Genomic DNA, 17,144 nt, shown 5'->3' on the forward strand with positions numbered 1-17,144 from the left:
TCTACTAGTCATGGTTAGCCTTGGCTATGATGTCATGAAGCCTTTTCCTCCCAGTGCTCTCTGGAGTGCAGAAAGGCTTTTTAGTAATGTTTCAACACACATTATAGGAGAGGTAAAAACAAGTATCCCATGATAAATTAAAACAATTGACATAACCCAAGACAAACATTTATTCAGCAAATCCTGAGGTTTTCCTGTAACTCTTCCCATTGATTTCTGTATCAGTGGGAACCACGGCCAATAAGTAATAATGTAAGTAAGGCGTAGTGAATCAGATATCTGTCATTTACAGCCGTATACATGACTTAATTTATCCCGTGTCTTATAAATAATTACAGATTAAAGACTTGCGTGTGACAATGCATAAATTATTGGTGTAGGCCTTCATTAGTAAGGCGTTGGATTGCAGCCTGACACCGGTTACTGGTGAATCAGTGCGTTGCTTTTAGCATATACAGGGAAGCATTCAGGTGGGCAGGTGATTAATCACTGTGTCTCCTTGGGAGTGAATGGATGAGCGTGTCATTAAAGCACTGCGACAGCCATTAACCCTGTCATATTAAACTTTCATGTTCACATCAATCAGTTCTGTGCCGGATGACCAGGACCTCTTTCATTGATATTCATTGATATTGATATACCCCTCCAAGCTGTCAAGTGAGGAAAAAGGCACTGGGATTGGGATACCTATATTTGTTTTTTAAGTTAAAGCATACCAGAGGTAAAAAAGGTTGGAGAAACGGGGGAGCAGGCATTTAGGGGGAGCTGTCCTGATGGCCACCGCTCCCCCTGTTCTTCACTGACACCCCTCTTTCTCACCTAAAGACCCCCCCACCCCGCATCTTCTCAATCATGATGCCATGGGCATGCGCAGAGCGCTCCAGGACGCTGTAGGACACGAGCAGCTGGGCCGACATCTGCGCAGTGATAGCCACTCCTGGAGACCCAAAAGTTTTAGGTGAGAAAGAGGGGTGTCAGTTGAGAATGGGGGGAGCTGTGGCCATCCCTTCAATGCCTGTTCCCCCATTTCTCCAACACTTTCCAACTCTGGTATCCTTCAAAGACCTAGGTCAAGGATGAGCTTTTTTACCTGCCCATTTTAGTGGGAGTTTTTTTAATACAATTTTTTACTAAGTTTTCATATTCTTCATATTCTAGTCTAGACAAGACAAGTGACATTTCTATCACGTTTTTCTCCTGGCGGACTCAAATCGCCAGAGCTGCAGTCACTAGGGTGCGCTCTATAGGCAGTAGCAGTGTTAGGCCGGAGCTGCAGCCACTAGGGAGCACTCTATAGGCAGTAGGAGTGTTAGGCCAGAGCTGCAGCCACTAGGGGGCGCTCTATAGGTAGTAGCAGTGTTAGGGCAGAGCTGCAGCCACTAGGGGGCACTCTATAGGCAGTTGCAGTGTTAGGCCGGAGCTGAAGCCACTAGGGCATGCTCTATAGGCAGTAGCAGTGTTAGGTCACAGCTGCAGTCACTAGGGGGCACTCTATAGGCATTAGCAGTGTTAGGACAGAGCTGCAGCCACTAGGGGGTGCTCTATAAGCAGTAGCAGTGTTAGGCCAGAGCTGCAGCCACTAGGGAGCGCTCTATAGGCAGTAGCAGTGTTAGGCCAGAGCTGCAGCTACTAGGGAGCACCCTATAGGCAGTAGCAGTGTTAGGCCAGAGCTGCAGCCACTAGGGGGCGCCCTATAGGCAGTAGCAGTGTTAGGCCAGAGCTGCAGCCACTAGGACATGCTCTATAGGCAGTAGCAGTGTTAGAGAGACTTGCCCAAGGACTCTTTACTGAATAGGTGCTGGCTTATTGAACAGGAAGATCTGAGATTTCAACCCAGGTCTCCTGTGTCAGAGGCAGAGCCCTCGTACATTACACTATCCAGCCACCACTATTCTTAAACTATAACCAGCCTAGTGCTAGGCCTACTGAATCTATACCTCCTGGAGATTATTGCTATATTTATTTAATTGTGAAGCTTGATTTCATCAGCAATAGGAGTAGCACAGCGTGGGAACTCCACCACCCACCCCCTAAATGGTGATGTCACTGCATTTCCAAGTAACAAATATCCAGTACACAGGGGATAAGCAGCAGAGCACATGACAAGACACAGCAAAATGTTTAAAGTAACCCTGAAATGAGAGAGGTTTGATTGATTTAGGTGCCATTTTCTGAATGGTGCTGTGACATATGTCACCATTCTTGCCATCCAGTGCCCCCAGGGGTCCCCGTTCTAGTCAGTCCAAATCTTTGACTACTAGAACATCAAATATTTGCGGGGGAGTGTCAGTTATCCTCCCTAGGAATGCCTCCTTGTACTGCCTGCACTTTAAAGACCTGAAAAAGAAAAGCACCGCTACACAACTCACCTAATCTGGGTTCCCTTTGCTGCCTTTTCCACCCTGTCAGCCCTCCCGTTCCACTGTCGTGTCTTTTTGTATCTGCCATCATCTTCACTGCTCTGGTGCTGACATGGAAGTAGTTTCGAGTTACTTCCAAGTCAGCACCATATCGGTGAAGATGATGGCACATACGAGAGGACATGAAAGCGGCACAGGAGAGCTGACAGGGTGGAAAAGGCAGCAAAGGGAATACCAGTACAGGAGTACTTTTAAGCAGGTAAATATTTTGCCTGGCAATTTGGAAATACCTATTTTCCTAAAGAGAAACATTACTGAATGTAACTTAATGAATACAATTGCTATTTTTTACAATATTAATTCATAAATGACTTAGTCAGTGTTTGTCCATTGTAAAATGTTTTTTTTTTTCACCACGATTACCATTCTGACATTTATCATAGATGGCGACCTCTTCACTGCCGGCAATGTGCATCCCTGTGAGATGTTTGTTGTTTAAATGAGCAGAAACAACACCTGGGATCCCAGAATGCACTAGGACAGAAGCTTTGTGACCTCATAGCCTAAGCCAAGCATCATTGGAAGGACAGGACTACACATACAAATAAATAGGCATAAGGGTTCTGAAAAATATATATTCCCGGGTTTGATAAACATTTTTTCTTTGAATTTTGAAAATAGATCTTCTCAAAAACTACAAGGTCTTTTTGAAAACTTGGTGATTGTAGCATGTATAGGGCTTCGCTATTAACCTCCCTGGCAGTAAGCCCGACCTCAGGTCGGGCTATGCCGCGCAGGAGGATTTCTCAGGCCCTGTGGGCCGATTTGCATAATTTTTTTTTGTACACGCAGCTAGCACTTTGCTAGCTGCGTGTACTTCCCTGTTGCCGCCGCTCCGCGCCAATTCGCCGCTACCCGCCGCTCAGCGCCGGCCCCTTAAGCCCCTTGCGCAGCCTAGCCTATCAGCGCCTGGCAGCGCTGAGGGGTGGATCGGGACTCCCGATTATGTCACAACATTGATGATCGTCGCCATGGCGACGGGGGAAGCCAAACAGGAAATCCCGTTCTGAACGGGATTTATTGTTTGCGCTGATCGCCGGAGGCGATCGGAGGGGGGGGGGATGCCGCTGCACAGCGGCTATCATGTAGATAGTGCTAGGCTAGCTACATGATTAAAAAAAAAATTGAAGTGCTGCGCTGCCCTCTGATGGTTTTAACAGACCGCAAGGGAGGTTAACCACAAATGGTGGCACCATTGATTTACCAGAAAATCTTGGCCTGTTCAATCGAATGGCTGCCGAATCGAGCACAGAGCTATTCAATCAACACAAGTTTTAAGAATAATACAGAGGTTTAAAACTCTGCCAGGCTTCACATTTTGCATAGCTTTGTTATAGCACACTACTTATGACATAATGACTAGTAATGCGTTATCAGCATGCTTGTGTTAAGTGAATAGCGTGAGGTACAGGTTTCCTATTCATGTTCCTGTATCTATCAGAGCTGGATCGCTTTCATATCTCGTGTCCTTTTAAACATACAAGTCTAGGCCTTCTCTCTGAGTTCCCAAGTTACATTCCTTTTAACATCAGATATGTGACATTTGCCAGAGCTGTTTATCTCATCGATTCCAAATATCAAATGCTACCAAAGAGAGCTGCTCTTTCTTATCTTCTCTTCCCAAATACTATGTTTTTTTACAGTCTATTGTAGCGTCCAATAATGTCACCCCCTCCCCATCGCTTGAAAAAGACATGTCCACAAACCTTCTCTTTAAATGTGATCTTTATAGACCAGGTAAATTGGTTAGTGTTACAATTAGCTAATATTAGCTCAGTGTTAAAGTAGGATTAAACTCCCAAAACTAAAATGTCAGTAACTACTTTTAGTAATAAAAAAAAAAGAACATTTTAATGCATTTTCAAGCATTCCTGTGTGTAAAAATGTTTACGTTCACTGCAGAGAGCATTACAGGCTTGGTTATCTAACTCGAGTATAAGTCTGTAGTCGAGTATAAGTCTAGAAATTTAGATCTGACTCATTAAATTAAAGTGTAGGGGTCGCCTTATACACGAGTCATGGGCAACACTGAGCACACTGAGTAATGTGTGTACTATTAGTGACATTCCCATTTGCAGCAATTTACCCAGTGGTAAGTGATACTTTCAAAGGAAATGTCAAGAAAACGCAGGTCTGAAAGTCCGGCCACAACAATTAACAAGGAAGGGGGCAGCGTGAAAATACTGGGCTGCAAAAGGTGAGTGAATAATTGCTGCACTTGGGGGCCTGGAGGCTTATACGCGAGTCTATACAGTAAGTAAAAAGCTGCCTAGTAACAGCATTGTTCTTTCTATATTACACTGGCTCAGTCATTATACTGTATGTGAAACTTCTCAACTTTCATTTCTTTTAAAGCAGTTCTAGCATAATCAGTCTTGAATGTCTTCATTTTAATTTCATAGGCTGAGTTGAAACATTTAGCTTTATAATTATAGTGCAGATATCATCCTTAAATAGTAATAGTGTCCAACGCAGCACAACACCAGTTCTCAACCATATCAGATCCACTCAGTCATGTCATAACTATCTCCTAGGACAATTATAGCATTAGACGGCTCTGAGGCTCTGGAGGGAAAGGCGCGGTGTCTAGGCCCGATAGCACTCGCAAGGTTCATTGTGTTCGTCGGCGCGGTAACAAACAACGCACAAAAGTGTTATCTGAAGCGGCATTCTCAGCTGCTACAATGTTTCATAATATATACTGAAGTTTGTGTCAGTTACTAAAAATGTGTGAAAAGGTTCACCTGACTTATTTTTTGTGAGAATTAAAGAAAAACAAAAAAAAGTTCCCCTGGGGGGTACTCACCTCGGGAGGGGGAAGCCTCAGAGTCCCAATGAGGCTTCCCCCTCCCCTGTAGCTGCAGGCAGTCCAGCACTGGCTCCCCCAGAGTGTCCCGCAATCCTGGCTCAACAAGCCTGACAAGCTACATTTATTTACCTTCCCTGGCTCCAGCAGGGGTGCTGTTGCGGCTTTAAGCAAGGAGATAGGCAGAAATAGCCAATCTCCATCGGGTCTGCTCTACTACGCAGGTGCAGGAGACTTGCAGGAGACTTGCGCAGTAGAGCGGACCCACAGCGATCGGCTATTTCCGCCTATCTCCAAGCGGAGAGCCGATACTGCGCCTGCGCTGGAGCTGGAGTGGTAAATATTTACATCCCCGCCGTTTTTCACAGCCGCCGAGGGACACAGGAGGACAGGGGAAGCCTCAATAGGATCTGGAGGCTTCCCCCACCCGAGGGGAGTACCCCCCAGGGGAACTTTTTCTCGTTACAGGTTTTCTTTAAGGTGGAGGGTCATATTCCAGTCAGGGTCCATCAAGCCAAGTCTAAAGGTGGCCACACACATCGCAATTTTTGAATGTGGGTTTTTTTTTCGATTCCACAATTTCGATTTTCTAGTTCACTCAAATTAAAAAATTAAAGGACAATTAAAGCAAGAGGTATGTGGAGGCTGCCAAATGTAATTCCTGTTAAACAATATACCAGTTGCCAGGCAGCCCTGCTGAGATATTTGGCTGCAAAAAAAGATACATACATATATCGAGGCATATCCCCTCTAGTTAGGGAGGTGCTAAAGGGGGTGTGGTCAGAAAAATAGCAACAACAAAAAGTTAACCCTCACATGCAACCCTTCAAACAAATGCATTTTGACCACACCCCCTTTAGCACCTCCCTAATAACTTATTTAAATGTCCTAATTTGAGGGGATGTGCCTGGATATATGTGTCTTTTTCTTGTAACTGACCCTTGTGGCCAGGGTTTGATCTGGTTGCACTCCAAATCATAATTACGTATGGTCATAATTGTGAAACTTTATGCAAAATTTTGCGTAATCGTGATTAGCACATCACAATCATAATCAGGGAAGGGGGATGTCAGATTTTTACTACCTACGGTGACAGTGTCATCAAAATTAAGTCATTTATACAGTGCATTTTACTCTCTTACATGATTCATTTACATGTATTTTACCTTTTAAGGCTTTTTTGTGATAGTCCTTTAACCACTTCACAACTGAGGGGTTTTACCCCTTCAGCATCCAAGCAATTTTCTCCTTTCAGCACTCCTTACATTCATTCGCCTATAACTTTATCATTACTTATCACAATAAAATGAACTATACCTATCTTGTTTTTTTCACCACCAATTAGGCTTTCTTTAAGTGGGACACTATGCCAAGAATTATTTTATTCTAATGTGTTTTAATGGGAAAATAGGGAAACATTTTGAAAAAAAAAACATTATTTTTCAGTTTTCCGCCATTATAGTTTTTAAATAATGCATGCTACTATAATTAAAATCCATGTAACTTATATGCCAATTTGTCCCAGTTATTACACCGTTCAAATTATGTCCCTACCACAATGTTTGGCGCCAATATTTTATTTGCAAATAAAGGTGCATTTTTTTCAGTTTTGCGTCTATCCCTAATTACAAGCCCATCTATATATATAATAGAGTAAGTGCCTCAACCTTCAAACAAGAAGAAGAAGTAGCGCCCTGCCCCCAGGGCCGGTCCAAGCAAGAAGAAGGGGCTGGTCCAAGCAAGAAGAAGAAGTAGTGTCATATCAAACCAAGGGCAAAGAGGGATAATTTGCATATTCAGTAGCGGTGCATTGTGGGTAACCACAAATGTTCACTTATAGCTGAATTATTGCAGATTTGCTTCTTCTGTTTTAAGAAGGAAAATTACACCAAGCTTTGCTTTTTTTAGTAGGAGGGATTTTTGGTCTATTTTATCCCACTATACATGCTTAGTAGTTTGGGTCACCCTGAGCTGCTTGGTTACTCTGTTGTACTGGTCCAAGCCCAATCTCATACAGCCATATCAATCCCTGCTATGTACTGATGAGGGCCAAAGGTCTGAAATAGGCTGTCACAAGTGGGTTTGATATGTCTGTGTAAAACTTAAAGCTATAGGCTTGGATGGCTTACTAAGGGTGAAAAATAATAATTTGCATATTTAGTAGCGGTGTATTGTGGGTAATCACCAATGTTCACTTATAGCTGAATTAATGCAGAGTTTCTTCTGTTTTAAAGGACTTATGAGACCAAAATCTGCCCCCAAAACGTAAAAAAAGTTAACTACCTGCATGACTTTGTAAGGCACGGAGGATGCCGTCCGCACCCTCCGTGCCATTCCGCCTGGTCCCCTCTGCTCAATAGCCCCCGAAAGACTGCGACCCCACAGTCTGGGTCGATATCTGCAGCCTGCATAAAGATGGCCGCTGGAGCTGGCCACGGCTGTGCAGCTCTAGGGCCAACCCTCCGATCCACGCTGCCTGTTACGTGGATCGGGGGTTGGCCCTAGAGCTGCGCAGCCGCAGTAGTGGCTATGCAGACTGCGCAGCCGTGGCCAGCTCCGGCGGCAATCTTTATTCAGGCTGCAGATACCGACCCGGACCGTGGGGTCGCAGCCTTTCGGGGGGCTATTGAGCAGAGGGGACCAGGCGGACGGCGTCCTCCTTGCCTTACAAAGTCATGCAGATAGTTAACTTTTTTTTACGTTTTGGGGGCAGATTTTGGCCTTGGAAGTCCTTTAAGAAGGCAAATTACACCAAGCTTTGCTTTTTTTAGTAGGAGGTCTTTTTGGTCCCTTTTATCCACCTATACATTCCGAGTGGTTTGGGTCACCCTGAGCTGCTTGGTTACTCTGTTGTACTGGTCCAAGCCCTATCTCATACAGCTGTATCAATTCCTGCCATGTACTGATGAGGAAAAAAAAGTCTGAAATAGGCTGTCACATGTGACAGGGGGTTGAGGGTTTGATATGGCTGTGTAAAATGTAAAGCTATAGGCTTGCTATACACCAGTGGTTCTGCATGCTTGCTTGGCTTACTAAGGGGAAAAATGAATTATTTGCATATTTAGTAGCAGTGCATTGTGGGTAACCACAAATGTTCACTTATAGCTGAATAATTGCATATTTCTTTCTGTTTTAGGAAGGCAAATTACACCAAGCTTTGCTTTTTTTTAGTAGGAGGTCTTTTTGGTCCCTTTTATCCCCCTATACATTACGAGTGGTTTGGGTCACCTTGAGCTGCTTGGTTACTCTGTTGTACTGGTCCAAGCCCTATCTCATACAGCCATATCAATCCCTGCCATGTACTGTTGAGGACCAAAAGTCTGAAACAGACTGTCTACATGTGGATTTGATATGACTGTGTAAAATTTAAAGCTATATGCTTGCTATACACCAGCAGCTCTGGATGCTTGCTTGGCTTACCAAGGGGGAAAAGGGGGAATTTTCATATTTAGTAGCAGTGCATTGTGGGTAAACACAAATGTTCACTTATAGCTGAATTATTGCAGATTTCCTTCTGTTTTAAAAAGTCAAATTACACCAATACAGTGTGCGGCATTGCAGGAAGTGACGACAGTGGAACGCACGATGGAATACGGTAGAGGTGAGTCATCCCCGTCATCCGCTGCCTCTTACTAATAGTGGTGGCTTCTACTGTGCTTAAGAAGGAGGGGGAGTGCACATGGGGGACCAAGGTGAGGGGGGGGGGGGGTATCCTGCTGAGCTTAAGCTGGAGGGGGAGTGAACATGGGGGACCCAGGTGAGGGGTGGGGGGTTCCTGCTGAGCTTAAGCTGGAGGTAGAGCACACATAGGGGACCCAGTTGAGGGGGGTCCAACCCCCCTCCCCACCGCTGTGCCCAATACCCCCTTCTTGCCCTCTACCCTCTTATGCGGCGTATGCTACGCCGTGGGTCGGCTAGTAATTTATAAAGTAACACTCTTGATATAAATATTTAACGATTTCAGTCCCTAAGGTAACTATTTAAGTTTTTTTTTTTTATTGTAATTTTTTTTTATTTTAATATTAAAAAAAAAAAATATTGGTAACAATTGGGGAGTGTGGGAGTTAATGAGTTAAAATTAATAGTGAAAATAATGTATGTGTATGTGAAAAATGTTTTTGGGTGTATTACTTTTTGGCCACAAGATGGCCACATTTTTTTGCAGGCGTCCTACAAGCGTCGGAAGGGAGGCTGGGAAACTGAGTTTTTTCACAATGGTCGCGCTGCTTCTCATAGAAGCATGCCGATCATTGCGGGGGCACAGATCAATGAACGGGAATGGATTTTCCCGTTCATTGATCTCCGGGCGAGCAGGCGGCAGCGTGCACGAATCGCGGGAGTGCGCGCATGTGCGAGCGGGAGCGCGGACATCGGCGGCAGCGGCGGGGGGTGCGTATATCTACGCTCCAGGCGGGGAACTGAAGTCCAAAGGAGCGCAGATATACTGTACCCGGGTGGCGAAGTGGTTAAAGGACACCCGAGGTGAAAATAAACTGATAAGATAAGCAATTGCATCTATCCTCCTTCTTCTAGAAATGACTTTTTTTGGATATCCCACAGTTGTATTTTATATTTAAATCTACTTTTTACATTTTTTACAGTTTTATTGTTTTTTGCTCAATGACACATTCATTGAAGTATGCCAGAGCTAAAATCTAAGAACCATTGACCGTTTTTATCTCTGTCCTGCTCTCAGAAGCCATTTTCTGCTAGGAAAGTGTTTTATGACTGTAATTTCTTATCACTGTGGGTTACACTGTAGTCTGACCCAGTCCTGAAAAAGACAGAAACTGCCACGTACGTACCTGATTTTTAAACCTTTCGGACAGAGAAAAAAATAAAAGGAACACATCACAGTTATTAGTGTGCTAAGCACTGTACATACATGTGTCTATCTCATCATGTCACATGTCACCTCGGTTGTCCGTTAAGTGTATCATGCCGGACGTTGGGGCTACAGTAACATCTTCATCTAGATTCACAGAGCTCGGCTTCAGATGTTGAGAAGAAACCAAAGAACGGTCCTGGAAGCTGCCGATGTTTTCAAAAGGAAGACGAGCAGCGGGTGGGGAAACATTCCCCGAAGACGGCGACCAACATGAAAAATATTTTCAACAATCGACTAAATAAATATTCATTCTGCTTTTCTTCTTTCCCAGCAACAGGGTGACTTGGTATCCCAATAATAATTGCCGCGCTTTGTGTGAACAGATTGCAGATCTTGGAGCTGATAGCAAAATTTTCTCATCATAAATTATTCTGCTAACTTGAATGCCATTTTAATTTGGTCACATTTAGCCGAGACGAGTCGGGAAGCCTTTGTTAAATCCAACTGTTTCATTGTAAGCGAGATGGCGAGACGCTTCATCATACGGTGGGGTAGATAATGGCTGGAAAGCCGGTTATAATCTCCGCCGCTATTTAGCTGAAGACTCGTCTTTATCTGGGAACACGTTGAGGGAAAGCGCTTATGCCGGTAATAACTGTGTGTGCCGTGGAACAGATTCATTTTGAGAAGAAAAGTATGTGTAATTGGGCACTTCAGATCTCCTCGGAGTGTTTGTTGCTTTCTGTCTTGGGCTGCTGCGTAATTGTTCACTGAGGCACGGGAGGCGACATAGACGGGAGTCTGTCACCAACGCTTTTGTGAGTTTGTTGTGACACGGGAAACATATCTTCCATTTTTTTCTCTTGTGTGTTTGTTCAATAAAAAGTGCAAAGAGCAGCAGAGCACCAAGGCCTTGTTCACACTGATTTTTATTTATTTATTTTTTACGCCTTGCTGTATTCTGGAAATAAAGAAAGCTGACATCCCATGTTATCTAAGAGGTATAACTTGTAATCATGCCACCCCAGAAAAACGTTTTGATGGGACAGCTAACATTCACACTAATTTCCCCCAAAGGTCAGATTTATACTTTTTTGTGCCCCTAGGCCAAGTATGTTGTGGCTGCCCCTTTTTTTGTACAGCAGCGCCCCTCCCATTCCATGTGCAGCCTCCTCTTCCATGTGTATAATCCATGTACAGCAGCTCCTCCCATTCCATGTGCAGCCACCTCTTCCATGTGCATCATCCATGTAGAGCAACGCTCCTCCCATTCCATGTGCAGCCCCCTCTACCATGTGTATAATCCATGTACAGCAACGCTCCTCCCATTCCATGTGCAGCCCCCTCTACCATGTGTATAATCCATGTACAGCAACGCTCCTCCCATTCCATGTGCAGCCCCCTCTACCATGTGTATAATCCATGTACAGCAGCTCCTTCCATTCCATGTGCAGCCCCCTCTTCCATGTGCATCATCCATGTACAGCAACACTCCTCCCAATCCATGAGCAGCCCCCTCTTCCACGTCTATCATCCATGTACAGCAGCCCTCTCCCATTCCATGTGCAGCCCCCTCTTCCATGTGAAATATCCAGATACAGCAACCCTCCTCCCATTCTATTTGCAGCCCCTCCTTTATGGGTATCATCCATGTACAGCAGCCTCCCTCCCATTCCACATGCAGCCCCCTCTTCCATGTGTATCATCCATGTACAGCAGCCCCTCCCATTCCACGTGCAGCCCCCTCTTCCATGTGTATCATCCATATACAGCAGCCCCTCCCATTCCATGTACAGCCTCCTCTTCCATGTGTAACATCCAACCCCTTTCTTTCATGGACAACTGCATTGTGCATCAGTTTCCTTTTTCATCTGTTGCTCACCATTTTCACCTTATTCTTATATATGTAGTTTTCCCTCTTTCATTTCCAGGTGCCACCTTGGCCTGCAGCCACCCAAGGCACGGGCCTTGTTTGCCTTTCCAGAAATCTGGCCCTGCTTTTCCCTTACCTCTTGTGACCTCTACAGCCTGGAGGCCCATTTACCGGGGGTTATACAACAAATGTGGCCATTGTGATTCCCCCACCCATACTAAGATACTAGAGGCAGTGTTGTTTGAATTTGGCATTACCATGCCAAATAGGAAAACCTGAATATTCCCAACAGGTACTGTGGAGCACCAAACAAGCAGACAGGGTCAGGAGGAGTTCACTGTCTTGTGAGTCAAGTTGCTTCTCACTTGACTTTGACACTTCCTCCTTCTGGTTTAAGCATGACTCCAATAGTTCCTTCTTCCGGTTTGGAAAGAGGAAGTATTGTAGTCAGGCGAAACACAACGTGACTCTCGAGGCAGTAAACTCCTCCTGACCTTGTCCACGGCTGTCAGGAGTATTAGGGTGATCCTAGTCTTCTATGCTGAATATGAACCCCGCCCGCTAACTAAAGGATGGACCCCTTTATCGGAGGGTGGCTAAGCAGTTGAGGCCTAAGACAGCCCTCGGCTGCTCTGCAGATGCTAGTCCCCAATAGTTATGTCTCAGGGCATGCAGGCATCTAATGCATTTGTATTCATATTTAGTATTTATATAGAGCTGATATCTTCTGCAGCTCTGTACAGAGTACATAGTCATGTCACTGGCTGCCCTCAGAGGAGCTCACAATCTAATCTCATCATAGTCATTGTCTAATGTCCTACCATATTATTATTATTTTTATTATTATATTTATATAGCATTGACATCTTCTGCAGCACTTTACAGGGTATATATCATGTTAGTGACTTTCTTCAGAGGAGCTCACAATCTAATCCTACCATAGTATTCATCTAATGTCTTACAATATTATTATTATGTATTTATATAGCACTGACATTTTCTGCAGCACATTACAGAGTACATAGTCATGTCACTGACTGTCCTCAGAGGAGCTCACAATCTAATCCTACCATAGTCAGTCACTAGTGGCTGAATGGAGTAATGGTTAAGGGCTCTGCCTCTGACACAGGAGACCGGGGTTCGAATCTCGGCTCTGCCTGTTCCTATCTCGGCTCTGCCAGCACCTATTCAGTAGGAGACCTTGGGCCAGTCTCCCTAACACTGCTACTGCCTATAGAGCGCGTCCTAGTGACTGCAGCTCTGGTGCTTTGAGTCCGCCAGGAGAAAAGCGCAATATAAGTGTTCTGTGTTTTTTTGTTTGTTTGTTTGTAGTCATAGTCTAATGTCCTACCATATTATTATTATTATGTATTTATATAGCACTGACATCTTCTGCAGCACATTACAGAGTACATAGTCATGTCACTGACTGTCCTGAGAGGAGCTCACAATCTAATCCTACCATAGTCATAGTCTACTGTCCTACCATATTATTATTATGTATTTATATAGCACTGACATCTCCTGCAGCACTTTACAGAGTACATAGTCATGTCACTGACTGTCCTCAGAGGAGCTCACAATCTAATCCTACCATAGTCATAGTCTACTGTCCTACCATATTATTATTATGTATTTATATAGCACTGACATCTCCTGCAGCACTTTACAGAGTACATAGTCATGTCACTGACTGTCCTCAGAGGAGCTCACAATCTAATCCTACCATAGTCATAGTCTAATGTCCTACCATATTATTATTATGTATTTATATAGCACTGACATCTTCTGCAGCACTGTATAGAGTACATAGTCATGTCACTGACTGTCCTCAGAGGGGCTCACAATCTAATCCTACCATAGCCATAGTCTAATGTCCTACCATATTATTATGTATTTATATAGCACTGACATCTTCTGCAGCACTGTACAGAGTACATAGTCATGTCACTGACTGTCCTCAGAGGAGCTCACACTCTAATCCTACCATAGTCATAATCTAATGTCCTACCATATTATTATTATGTATTTATATAGCACTGACATCTCCTGCAGCACATTACAGAGTACATAGTCATGTCACTGACTGTCCTCAGAGGAGCTCACAATCTAATCCCTACCATAGTCATAGTCTAATGTCCTACCATATTATTATGTATTTATATAGTACTGACATCTTCTGCAGCACATTACAGAGTATATAGTCATGTCACTGACTGTCCTCAGAGGAGCTCATAATCTAATCCTGTCATAGTCTGATGTCCTACCATATTATTATTATGTATTTATATAGCACTGACGTCTTCTGCAGCACTTTACAGAGTACATAGCCATGTCACTGACTGTCCCCAGAGGAGCTCACAATCTAACCCCACCATAGTCATAGTCTAATGTCCTAACAAATTATTATTATGTATTTATATAGTACTGACATCTTCTGCAGCACATTACAGAGTACATAGTCATGTCACTGACTGTCCTCAGAGGAGCTCACAATCTAATCCTACCATAGTCATAGTCTAATGCCCTACCATATTATTATTATGAATTTATATAGCACTGACATCTTCTGCAGCACATTACAGAGTACATAGTCATGTCACTGACTGTCCTCAGAGGGGCTCACACTCTAATCTTTACCATTGAATGCAATGTCTTTTTAATGGTTGCAGATATTTTATAGCCCACTAAGGTGCATGTTGTGTGTCAGAAAACATCTAGGTAAGAGCACATCCATGGGAAGGGGGGGGGGGGGGGTAGTGGGGGCTGGGGGGGGGGGGGGGAGCTGTTAGTAGAAGATACAGTCAGTCAACATTTATATTGGACAGAACATTAACATGTTTCGTGCATACTTAACCCACTTCTGGTACAAGCTGGGCTGTATTATTTATCTGGCTTAGTTCCTGCTTTGCTCGTGGTCTGATGTTTTCTAACATTCAAGAGGACTTTATTTATAGATACCTGAAAGGAAAAGAGATGTTCCATATTAATAAAGCAGGTTCTATATTTATGATATGTTAGATTTTCACACTGAAGGGCTCCTCTCATCCTTAGATTAACATTTCATGTTCTGCCCAAGCAGGGGGAAAGATCCTGACAGATATGAAAGTCAATATTCCATTACCACTTCGTTAGCTTTGTTTTTATTTGTAACGTTATGATTGGTGGCTGCAGACCAGATATTGGCATTAGCATATTTTCTGTTCCGGAGAAAGGCAGGAGGGTTTGTTCCGAGGAATCAGCAGAGAGATTCGGAAAAAAAAAAAACAGGTTTTCAAGTGTGGAACGCATAGCAGTGGCTGGATGGTGTAATGGGTAAGTGCGCTGCCTCTGACACAGGAGACCTGGGTTCAATCCTTGGCTCTGTCTGTTCAGTAAGCCAGCACCTATTCAGTAGGAGACCTTTGGCAAGTCTCCCTAACACTGCTACGGTCTATAGAGCGCGCCCTAGTGGCTGCAGCTCTGGCGCTTTGAGTCCACCAGGAGAAAAGCGCGATATAAATGTTCTGTGTTTGTTTGTTTGTTTAGTTCAAGGTGATGTGTGGAATTAGCAGGTACAATCTTTTGTGTTATTTATTGGAGTAGCCTACTGCATCTTTTCCCAAAACTGGGTTGTAAAAAGGGTAAGTCCACATTACGTTGGTTTGGAAAAAATGGTCACAGTCACTGTCTCTGACTGTCCACTATTGTCATAGGAGAACAGGAAATGTGGCCACTGCACGTGCCTGCTTGTAGCTGCATATGACGGCGCCCAAAATTCTGCAGCACCCTCTACCATGTGTATAATCCATGTACAGCAGCTCCTTCCATTCCATGTGCAGCCCCCTCTTCCATGTGCATCATCCATGTACAGCAACACTCCTCCCAATCCATGAGCAGCCCCCTCTTCCACGTCTATCATCCATGTACAGCAGCCCTCTCCCATTCCATGTGCAGCCCCCTCTTCCATGTGAAATATCCAGATACAGCAACCCTCCTCCCATTCTATTTGCAGCCCCTCCTTTATGGGTATCATCCATGTACAGCAGCCTCCCTCCCATTCCACATGCAGCCCCCTCTTCCATGTGTATCATCCATGTACAGCAGCCCCTCCCATTCCACGTGCAGCCCCCTCTTCCATGTGTATCATCCATATACAGCAGCCCCTCCCATTCCATGTACAGCCTCCTCTTCCATGTGTAACATCCAACCCCTTTCTTTCATGGACAACTGCATTGTGCATCAGTTTCCTTTTTCATCTGTTGCTCACCATTTTCACCTTATTCTTATATATGTAGTTTTCCCTCTTTCATTTCCAGGTGCCACCTTGGCCTGCAGCCACCCAAGGCACGGGCCTTGTTTGCCTTTCCAGAAATCTGGCCCTGCTTTTCCCTTACCTCTTGTGACCTCTACAGCCTGGAGGCCCATTTACCGGGGGTTATACAACAAATGTGGCCATTGTGATTCCCCCACCCATACTAAGATACTAGAGGCAGTGTTGTTTGAATTTGGCATTACCATGCCAAATAGGAAAACCTGAATATTCCCAACAGGTACTGTGGAGCACCAAACAAGCAGACAGGGTCAGGAGGAGTTCACTGTCTTGTGAGTCAAGTTGCTTCTCACTTGACTTTGACACTTCCTCCTTCTGGTTTAAGCATGACTCCAATAGTTCCTTCTTCCGGTTTGGAAAGAGGAAGTATTGTAGTCAGGCGAAACACAACGTGACTCTCGAGGCAGTAAACTCCTCCTGACCTTGTCCACGGCTGTCAGGAGTATTAGGGTGATCCTAGTCTTCTATGCTGAATATGAACCCCGCCCGCTAACTAAAGGATGGACCCCTTTATCGGAGGGTGGCTAAGCAGTTGAGGCCTAAGACAGCCCTCGGCTGCTCTGCAGATGCTAGTCCCCAATAGTTATGTCTCAGGGCATGCAGGCATCTAATGCATTTGTATTCATATTTAGTATTTATATAGAGCTGATATCTTCTGCAGCTCTGTACAGAGTACATAGTCATGTCACTGGCTGCCCTCAGAGGAGCTCACAATCTAATCTCATCATAGTCATTGTCTAATGTCCTACCATATTATTATTATTTTTATTATTATATTTATATAGCATTGACATCTTCTGCAGCACTTTACAGGGTATATATCATGTTAGTGACTTTCTTCAGAGGAGCTCACAATCTAATCCTACCATAGTATTCATCTAATGTCTTACAATATTATTATTATG

The 17,144-nt window shown here is 44.2% G+C and overlaps 1 long non-coding RNA gene across 1 annotated transcript in view; it reads right to left on the bottom strand.

Moving 5' to 3' along the window:
- The window catches only part of LOC137532195 (uncharacterized), a 103,842-nt gene extending 88,965 nt beyond the window's left edge, over positions 1-14,877 (bottom strand). Inside the window, exon 1 of the long non-coding RNA XR_011023880.1 lies at positions 14,789-14,877. This is a non-coding gene — a long non-coding RNA (uncharacterized lncRNA). The remainder of the gene's footprint in view (positions 1-14,788) is intronic.
- Between the last annotated feature and the right edge of the window lie 2,267 nt (positions 14,878-17,144).

This window comes from Hyperolius riggenbachi, chromosome 9, assembly GCF_040937935.1.
Source record: "Hyperolius riggenbachi isolate aHypRig1 chromosome 9, aHypRig1.pri, whole genome shotgun sequence".
Lineage (NCBI taxonomy): Eukaryota > Metazoa > Chordata > Amphibia > Anura > Hyperoliidae > Hyperolius > Hyperolius riggenbachi.